We start from the raw sequence: 11582 nt of genomic DNA, 5'->3' as shown, positions 1-11582 counted from the left end.
AAACCCGGTAACCTCATTTCACTCCAGAGTGCAGAAAGGGATAGGGAAAGACCTTGAGGTTATATTAATGGCTTCCGTCCGGCTCTGCCCAACAGTCAGAGGTGTCGGCTTACATGGCCAGCCCTTGTTTACAGGCCAAACCGCTTCCTCCGCCCTTAATTCAAACACCTGAGGGAGGGACACGGCTTAAGCCGTCCCCATGTGACAGCGAGTTCACATGCACCGGGGAGAAACGTGTTACTGTAACACCTTGTCGGAGGCCAGAACGGTTATGTAAAGACCTGACGGCCTCGAACACTGCCAAGGGCACTGCAGGGAGGGGCAGTGGGAATAGAGGTGCTGTGTGTGTCGGGAGGGGGTTGGGAAGCAGGAATGCATCAGATGTTGTTGAGACGGGAATTTTCACACTGGGCCATGCATGCAAGGGTTTTGAACTTTTTAAGGAAAGCAGGAAAGTTTCTAATGAGATCTGAAACATGTATATAAGAAATAAATATATAATATATCTGTCAACGTTAACGCATTGCAATTTTTTCCAGTTTAACGCTTTCATCCTTTGGCTAGCATTACAATATATGATCTGATATGATCACTCTCTTATTCATGCAAATGCTTTTGAACCATTCCAGCGTGACAAACAAAAGAGAACATGCGGTCTGTGAATGTTCTGTCACACACACAACGCACAGAAAGTGCCTTAAACAAACAATGACACAGAATAATGCCAAAATGTCCATTTGGTCGAGGAGTATCCTCATAAGAGCAGTCTTAAATGAGTTAAATAACGTCTTAAAGGAACTTAAATGAGTTAAAGAGTGAGAAAATGGGACGCCAATGCTGACTGTCATTGATGTTAATCAAAGAACAAAGGTAAAAGAAAATTACTCACTGCTCTTGACTAAAGAACTTTTGCAGGTTGAATAAGGATTGATCTATATTTAATTCAGAATTTATACTGTTTGATAAATTCATTCGATTTCTGCAGCCTATATTTCCTGTTAGAGAGGAATGGCACTGGTAAATAAATATAACATTTATTATGGGTTTATGTGAGAATTGTTTAAGTTCACTTAAATTAAACATATTTTTTGAAGCCTAATAAACGTTAAAAAAAATTATAGCTTTCAATTACACTGTAATATTGAATGGCTATGATTCATGTTTAAAATTGGGGGGGAAATCTATTTCATAGAGACATCAGTATTAGTATCAGTGATACTGGCATTCATACATAAAAAGATGCCATTACATTATTGTCTTAGTTTTTTTTCTACATTAATTTGGAGATTAACTGTGAAATTATTACATTAAAAACGTACGTGTTTTAAGTGCGATTGATCACAATTAATCACAGAACAAATGTGTGATTAATCTAGATTAATTTTTGACCGCTCTTGAGCTTGTCGTTCAACCACGTTGGTTAATGATGTCACACAGGTAGTGGAGTAATAACTAGATTTTTGCTATAAATGACACACATGGCATCTGAGGATTGATTCTCATTTTTCTCAGTTTTTTTTTCTTTATTTCCAGAATCAATTATAGGCTCGTTCTTACATAGAGCACGTATGCACATGTGCAAAAACGGTGCTTTAAATCTCTTAAACTAAAAGATGACATTTGTATGTATTCGAATATAGATTGCACTGAATGTCAGATTGCTTATTTTGCTAAAGATAAGGATTTATTAAAGGGTTACTTCAGCGATTAGCATTAAGCTATTTGAATTATGGTACTTTCCCCCCTCATATCCCCCTGAGACGAGAGAATTATGCACTTTATTCCTGGGAAAAAAACCTCCAATGACGCAAATATCGTCATTTTGCGTCATCCAAGGATTTTTCGGCCAGAGGCTAGAGACTACAGCCAGTAGATGGAGCTGTTCCACATGTTTTCAACCCGCCCACAGGGGTGGGATCTCCCTCACAGAATGTAAATGCACACGGCTCGGGCATTAATAACGGAGCGGTGCGGAGCAAAATGAGTGTTTCCACTTTTCAATTAATTCCTATGAAAGTTTAGCTTCCATATGCGATCTGAAAACGTGCCAGATTGGACACGCGCCGATAATGACAGCCGCTCTTACCTCAGCTCTGCTCAGCTCTTCTCTCGTGATGAATGAAATTATTTTATTACTATGAAAATCAATGGTCATGGTGGGCAAGTGATAACCAGTAGCCCTGACTTTGGGAGTGGCCTCGTAGAGCAGCGAAGCAAGTGCATTCTGGGAGTTGTTGTCATCCATCCACATGAGACAAAAATACATTTTCTGTCTTTTCTCAGTCTAGAAGGCCCCAAATTAAAAAATAATTTCACATTTCTACTACATAAATGACCCAATTTAAATACAAAGCTTAATGCAAAATCACTGAAGTTACCCTTTAAGTCCATATCTAACCACATGTCGAGAGCAGTTGTTCCAACTACTCAACTGTGCGATGCTGTTTGCGAATGTTCGTTGGAAGATGGTTTCGGGAAACACAGACTCGTTTAACTATGTTGATAACGACAGAACTTACGACCAAAGTTGGCCAACGATGCTTTTGGGGAACGCACCCCTGGTCTGATGAATCACGTTTTCTTTTACGTCACGTGGATGGCCGGGTGCGTCGCTTACCTGGGGAACATATGGCACCAGGATGCACTATGGGAAGAAGGCAAGCCGGCATATTATCATATTTAATTAAATTATACATGGTTACATTGATCTCCACTGAGGATTTAAAGGGAGAAAAAGAGATGGAAATCTGGGCCCGTATTCATAAAGATTCTAAGGGCGTTTTCACACCTGAAAGTCCGCACCAAGGTCCGAACCGAAGTTCATGTTTTGATACTTTTTATACAATCGGTTAGTTTTGGTTTGGTTTCACATTGCAATTATGTGAGCGGACTTTACATGACGCACTTGCGTCCACTCGTCATCATCTATGTGGGCGGCATCTGGACATTGATTGGTTTGTAAACGGACGTGCGTCTGACGTCAGCGTCTTTGACAAGAATGAATGAACCGACGCATACCGTTGCCACTATTAAACAGTGCGCATTGCTTGACTATTTTTTATTCGTTACGTTTAAAAGTAGACATTTCAAGCTTTATATACACATATTTCTCATGTTTGTGAGACAAGTAGCCTGCTGAGTTTCGGTTTATTTGAGACGCGCTCCAGTTCATGTGTAAAGCATGTGATCGCTCCCGGGACTATTGTCTGCTATAGACAATTTGCTTCTTATTTATTAAATCCAGGCAATTATCTGATTAAATGTTGATTAAAATTAAGATACAATTTATACAAAACGAAATTCCCATTAAAGAAATGCTTTCTAAGCAAAATCATACAAAATTTCGTTCAAAATTATTTCTGACTTTCTGTCTTCTGACATATTGCGCATATTATCACTTTTCATAATCAATGTAGCCTAGATTGAATTAAAAAAAAACATTATAATATTTAAACATAAACAGGAACTTCCTGTAAATGGTCTGAAAGTCCGAACCATTTGAAAATGCTTTCACACTAGAAACGAACCGAACCTTTGTTCAGTTTGATCCGGACTGAGACTACCTCTTTTCGTCGTACCAAATTTCGTCTGTTTGGTCCTGACCGTGGTCCAGTGGAGGTTTCACACCTGTAATTTTGATTCGGACCAAACTGAAAAGTCCGAAAATCCGGACCAAACAAGGTAGGTGTGAAAACGCCCTAAGAGTCCTCTCAGAAAACTCAGAATTTAGCTTAAAAACTTTTACGTAGGAGTCTTAGCTTAAGAGCTATTCGGGACCGATCTGAGAGCAACTCTGAGCAAGGAAAATACAAAAACGTTTATCTAAGTGAAGAGGCGGGGCTGACCCCGTTGCTACGTATGACACAGTCTTTTGAAGACTGTGATTGGTTGGTTGTCCAAAAAGGGGAAAAAAGGAGCGCTTTCAAGTATAGGGTCTATTCTAAGCCTTCACTTTGAAATTACAAGCGCAAATGGTCCTATTTTACCGTTCTCTCTCACTCACACACACACACACATTATATATATGTATATAAATCCTTTTATTATTTACCATGCTGTTAATTTCCTATAAGGTATTTGATTGGCTTAGAATTATAAACTTTGTTCCACTCTTTCCAATTACACTGATTGCAGGCATGTCTATTTAATTGGTGGTTTGAAAGTTGGGTTTAATGCAACAAACATGATCCCTGCACGATCTATAGCGTCTTATTAAGTCACTGTCTGTGTTGCATTGTCTGCAACACATTTCTTCTCCCTCTTCGTCTTTCTGCCATTTTCTCCGCTGCTAAAGAAACTCTCAAGCCTCTTAAAAGTCCTCGTCCGTGCTCCAAACAAATTTGACCTAAAGACCTCTTTTAAGGGTTAAGATGCTTTCTGAATGACTTTTTTCTGTACTAGGATTTTTTAGTTAATTTTAAGAGTAAACGCCCACATTTCTACGAATTTTCTTAGAATTTTGTCACTAGGAGCTACTCTTTGCATTAAGATTCTTTATGAATACTTTAATGGAATATACTAAATAAAGGTGATTATTTGTTTTATGTCTGTCCAGACCGGCATGAGCAGCAGGAGATGTGACTCATTTGGTGGATGCAAATTACAGAGACTACATCATCCCACAAGGGAGATTCCATTTATTTTTGTCCTGTGTGGAAACAATAGTACATTGGGAGCAAATGTAGCATTTTATTCCCAATCATGTGGTTAGCAGAGGAACAAGGTCGCTTAGTTAGGTTAGACAAATCTTCACAGACAAGACAAGTAACTACATGACATTTCGACCGTGACCTACATAAATAAATACCACACACTATACTCACTTCAACTAAAAATAAAACACTTAACATCTCGAGCATGATTGATGTGAAGAAAAAAACCCTGCTGAAATGGATTTAGAGTCTCTTGGTCTTACTCGGTCTCCTCTGTTATCACCGTTTCCCTAAATATTAAGCAGAAAAAACTGTTTTAAACGTGGATAAGAAGAACCATTAATAACGAAGCTCCAGTAATAAAATCAGGATATTACATATGAATAGCGTTTGAGCATAGTGTAGAGTAAACATGTTTTTTAATCCAAATTCATTTACAAATCGAGGGCAAATCAATCAGGAATAACAGTGTTTGGATTTGCTTGAAATTGGATTGTTGATACAAGAAGGCTAAAAAAATCCCTGGAGGTAACTCACGTTCACTGCTGAGAAACTAGGTTATGACGGCTAAAGCATTGATTAAAAAAAGCAAAGGGTGTGCTGATGGAGAGAGGCAGACAAAGAAGGGCCACCACGTGAAGGGAGAGTGTGTGCTGTCTTCAGGCCATGTGCTGCTAGCAAGCGTGTGTGTGTGAGAGAGCGGCCAGTGTAAGCAAATGACTCATTCTGAAGAAGCCCCTCCACATACGCTCACGGTAAACGAAAGCGCGGAAAACACATTAAGCCATCATCCAAATGAGAGAATGGCAAGGATACAAGTGGAAAGAAAACAAGAATGTTTTTCATCCTCTTTTTTTCCAAAGAGGGATAGAAATAGCCTGCACACACAGCAGCTGAGCTCCAAAGCTACAAAGATCTGGGCACTGGGGGAAAGTTCAGCACGACCCTGAGATGCAATGATCAGTGAGGCTCCTGCATAAGAGTTCTGTTCATCGTTATAGCTTGTATTCACTTATAAAAAAGAAGCCTGCTTATTTATAATCGCACTAATCGGCAAGAAATGGAAGTTGCGATTGTCTTTTCTTCCCTATTATGACATATCCAAGTGAAACGGCTTCTCAGACAAGAAAAAAAATGCAGGTCGGGACATGATATTGTCCGTGGGGAATTGGTCCGCTGTTTGGATGGTTGTGGTTTGCTATTGGTGGATCCCATGTGTGAGTGACAGGTTGTTTCGCCCTCGGGCCAGTAAACACGTCATCAGAGAAGAGATGTTAGAGGGAGGGGAAGTCATTTTATTTTTAGTAGCTTTTTAGTTATTTTATTCTTAAAAAATAAGAATTTTCACTCGGATGTGTCACAAAAGGGAAGAAAAGACTATCATGATTTTTGTTTCTAAGCATCTTTTGACTAAACTTCATTGTTTATGTTTGGTAAATCGCATTGATTTTTTTTAATATGCACCTTGTAAGGGAATTTTTGGCCCCTGCTCGAGCTCTGCAGGAGAGCATGGAGATCATTGGCTGGCCCTTGATTCATCATTCCAGATATTCAAAGGACTTTAAGTCTGACAAGACGTCACAAGGACATTTATCATCCTGTCTTTCAGCCACTGAATAGTTGATTTGGCGGTGTGTCGTCATGTTGAAAGATGAGCCATATTCCCTTTTTCAACTTCCTTGCTGCAGGTTTTAGTTTTGCCTCTAATTTGTATCATCCATCTTCCCCTCTATGCTGACAAGAGCTTCAGACCCAGCGGATAAAAAAAAAAAACCTCCCACAACAGTGAGCGAAGCCTATGGTATTATATATTTGGTTTTCATCAGAACTACAGCTGTTAATATTAGGCAAAATGCTGATCTGATTACAGTGACTTTTGCAACATTAGCAAGTACAATTGATAACAGGGGTCAGTAACTTTGGTGAGCACCACTGGCACATGAGCAATAAGACTGAGAGGATATTATATGTTGATACCTTTTTTTTCTTTTTTATAATGCAATATATTTATATTATATTGAAGTGACAACATAAAATCAGAAAGAGCATACTTGGCCATTAAATATTGAAGAGTTGTGTCACTTCAATATACTTTGAAGTACAAGATTATACACATTTATCGTGAAATTAAGCTTACACCATTTATCTTTCACACAATCATTGTGTCATCATTCGCTATATCCTGCAAAGTAAACCATTAGATTGACAACATTTTCTGCAAGATTTTTTTCCAAAGTAAATTTGTGTGTCACACACATATGGGGTGTAACGGTACACAAAACCGATGGTTCGGTACGAGTTCGGTAAAGCAGGGGAGAGAAAACTAAATATACTTCTTTTTTTTATTAAACAGTGGTTTACTAAAAAAATTGTGTCAGTCATTAAATGAATTAAATTATAACTAAAAGTTTCTTAAAGAAAAAAAAACTATATAGGAAGTCCTTACTTGCACATTACTATAATAGTAAAAGGTTAACAACAGAGCCCAAACTATTAGCCTTAATTCAGTTGCTATTTATTTTTAGATAGAATAATCAACACTAAATTTCAGGTCTCCAATTTAAAACTTTCTAGTGACTCAAGTTACTTAGTTGGCCAAATTGAATTTCTTGCATTAAATTGTATCAATTCAGAGAAATTCAATTTGGCCGAATGAAAAATTTAGATGTGACCAGTCACTAGAAATTTTTTAATTTAAAATATTTTACAGTGTAGTATGCAAACATGTAAACTTCACGCAAGGCAGTTTTTGCATTAACTTCTAAACTATAAAATTATGTTTATATAATAATTTAAACATAGTGGCTGTCATTTTCATGACTGATTTATTTAAACATGCATAAATAATCAACACATCACTAACAGGTTCAGTAGAATATAATGAATATAACGGCTAATATAGTGCATATATTTAGCTAAAGAGTTAATCTCTCTAGTGAACTAACAGCTGTGGACACTGAATGACTTCTGAGGTAAATGCTACGTGAAATTGTTTACAAGCCGTTTTATTGACGTCTTTCCGCCGTTGAAACACTGATTGAGCGATTACACGGCATATGATACGTTTCAGTAAATTGCTATGTAAACTGCTAACTGCTAAAGATTGCATTCTGTACCTCTCTGTACACACGTGCACCACACCGGAAGTCCTGTTCCAAAAGCTCCTGACAAATGCTGTGGGACAAAAGTATGTAATGAGAAATGTAGGTGTGTTTATGTGTAACAGCATGAGTAAATGTATGTGTGTGTGTGTGCCTGCACGCACACTTCCTTATACACATTCATGCATCCACGTGTTTGTGTCTGCGCGTGCTTCATTATGAAAAGAAATTGCTTTCTCAAAATAGAAAGTGTGTCAGGTAAGAAATTAAAACATAGATTACAGGAAAAATTTGTGCGAGCACTTTTGAGATTAATATTTGACATTCTATCAAAGCTGTAGGTCAGATAAAGTCAATATGAAAACGACTTTATCACCATCATAAAACCATATTACCATCAATAAATATTACTTTGTAATATTTTGGCGTTTTTTATGGTTGCTTTCCGGGCAGTTGCAGTAATGAGGTGGTGAAATCAAACATGGATTATAATGAAGTCAATGCCTTCTATTCTGAATACATGCACATTATAAATATGACAAACAGTAGACAAATAAATAAATAAATAGGAGTCAAATTAATTTTGAATGGTCACAACGTGTTTAGTTCTTAACTTACATTTCATCATGTCTCTGAAGACTGGAGTAATGATGCTGAAAATCCAGATTTGATCACAGGAATAAATTACACAGTATATTCAAATAGAAAAGTTGTTTGTCATTGTATTAATATTTCATATAATAATATTAGTTTTTACTGTATTTTTGATCAAATAAATACAGCGTTGGTAAGCATAAGAGACTTCTTACAAAAGCCAAAAAAAATCATCTTGACCCCAATACTTTTGAACAGTAGTGTATGTGGTCACATCCTTCGACTGCGGAGTTATTTACAACGCCTTTTGTTAAACGGAAAGTTTAGATTCGATTACACATCAGTAGTGACAATCAAAATATTCTGTTTAGATTGTAACTGTAATACCGAAGCGTATTTAACACCCCATCTACACTCGGAGCGTACAACATGGCACATTAAAGCTAGAACACCCCCATGCTGATCAAAGAAACACTGAAAAGCTCGATTTCATCATTGTAGTTGTCACTTTGCACAGTTTCAGTGTAGACACAGTAAAACTGTTAGGCGGCTGGGTCTGATTAATCGTGGGGTGCTCCGCTTCCCTCTCCGCTCCCACGCTGCGGCCCGCTGAGGGCCTGTCTGGGCCGGGCATGTTGCACTGACTCAGGACCTGCTCTTGTCTGGCGCAGGGCCTTGACTGAAAACCCCACAGACCTGCCAGAGAGTGAGTCAGGCTTTTCCACCCACCCAGACACACTGAACATGTTGGAATGCAGCTCTGTTCTCTATATCTTTGTCTTGGACTCTGTGACATTATTTGGTTCAAATACGATGTCCTCACCTCTGCCATAAACTTCACTGACACAAGACATTATTTCAGCACAAAGCGAGCAGCAAATACACACGTCAACATAGAGAGCAACCTAGATCAAAATGTCACATAACTTGCTTAGATAATGTTGACAAGTTTCTAATAAGGATGTGCTTTTGCTACCATCTAGTGGCCAAAATGCTAAATTTCATTTACAGTACTTTTCACAATGGCTTAGAGTAGGCGAAATGTTTTCCCCTTTCATATATTATATTTATTCTGTTGTTTTATGTCAACTTATAACAGGTACACATTTTGCACTGGAACGATTCCACCATAAAAAATGAAACATTTTCAGGTTTCTTAAACTAAATAAACGATTGACCTAGTTACATTTGATACTGACAGGCATTTGACTCAAAGTCAGTCACCTGTCGCCACCTACTGGCCTGATGGTGTAAGTGCAGAGAGAGTCGCTGCAAATGGAAGATGAAATTTCTAGCCAAATGAAATATTTTAGTGCTACATCAAATGTAACTAGATCAATCATTCATTTATTTAGAAAGAGTGAGACACCTGAAAATTTTCATTTTATGGTACCATCCCAGTGCAAAGTGTGTAGCCTACCTGTTTTAAGTTGACATAAAATATTTCTTGACATTTTGGGGATTTTTGCATGACTATGGGGAACCTTGTCTGAAGCTAAGCGTTCAGGATTTTGAAAACATCCAACATGTTCATCCATCTCACTCACCTCCATGTCACTCGTCAATCCTGCCTTATTTCCATCTGTCACCTCCACTGTCTTTATTTGACCTGACAGCGTTAAAACAAATAAACAGGACTATCATTTGACCGTTCTTTAAAAACTAGTAAGGTTTGTATTGAATGTTTACATACTACTTACATGAGTCCTTGGCACTTTAACCATGGCCTAATGTGTCCATCATTCACTTTAACCTAAAATACTCGCTCCCAACTAATTAAACCACGGTTAACAACCACGATACGCTCGAGGTGACTAAACAAGCTTTCAATAAACAACTAGTAAACGACATATAGGCTTTGATACAATTTAATATAATAAATCCGATGATTCTCATTTCTCATTTCACTTTGAAAAACGCTTCGATACACATTCAAACGGAGCAATGGACGTCACGAGAGCTTTTAATTCAGTCAGGCCCATGTCAATCACTAGATCACGTGGTGATCAATTATGAGATAAAAAGACATGTTTACAAAAAATTCAAACTTGTGAGTCATAATAACTTGAAATTGACAAAAGTAAAAGATTATGAAGTTCAAAATATGGCATAAAAAGTTTCAAATTTCAATTAGTTACAAGTTATATCTCATTATTACAACTTAGCATGTGATTTTTTTATAGGTGACAAAAATGGGCTTCCACACTTAATCCCCCTAGTGGAACAATTTTGAATTGGAAAAAAAGTGCTATAATGCTATAGGCCTAGTCATATTATGGACAAAAAGTCTATTTCATGTTTTATGTTTTTACGATTATAATATGAAACATATTGATCATTGATATTAGAATCTTTTTGGGTCTATAGTAGGGCTAGCATAGCCTGGTTTTACCAGACTCTCGTACATTTCATTTGAAGGAAAATGAAAATTGAGCGGAAGTACGTAGGAGGGCGGAGCCAGGCTAGGGGTAGCATGCTAACTGGCAGAAACTTGACCCCTATATTTGGGATGTGAAAGATGGATAAGTATTGGTCTAGGAATGAGAAATCGCAAGAGGTTTTTAAAACAAGTTACTAGGAGGTTATGGCTAGACCATTTTTAGTCCACAGGCCATAATTCAGTACAACAGGGTCAGAATCACTGAAAGTGTCGGACTGCATAGGAAACCCAACACTTTCAGGTTTCTGCTTAGGCCAAAGCTTGTGCCACAGACTCACAAAATGAACAGGTGCTTTATTTGTCATTGATAGCTCAATATACAGCTGTTTAGGTGCCTATCACCATCCCAGTCCCAAGTGTGACTTTAGATGCTTCTTGTGTCAGAAACCTTTAGGTATTTTCAGACACTCATGTTCACATTGATTCTCTTTACATAACAGCAAATACACTGTGCATAACCATCTTTCATCTTTTATTTACATGGTTTTTAACTTTATTTTTCAGACCTAAATGATTCAAGTCCATCAGTGAAATGTTGCAGGGTTCAGAATACATTGAGTGAAAAATAAAAATAAAATAATAAAATAAAATTGAAATCATTATAATTAAAATAAAATAATACAATACACTAATAAATGAAACATTGAAATTATTAAAATAACTATAATGTGCACTGCATTATATCTCAAATTTACAACATACACTAACATAAATATTGTAGTACTAAAATATCTACGTTTTACAGTGATAATATAATTTATCCTGCTATTTTTACTTAGCAAGAGCTTGTATAAG

Source organism: Gobio gobio, assembly GCF_949357685.1.
Source record: "Gobio gobio genome assembly, chromosome: 1".
NCBI classification, from domain to species: domain Eukaryota; kingdom Metazoa; phylum Chordata; class Actinopteri; order Cypriniformes; family Gobionidae; genus Gobio; species Gobio gobio.
This window is presented reverse-complemented; position numbering follows the sequence as displayed.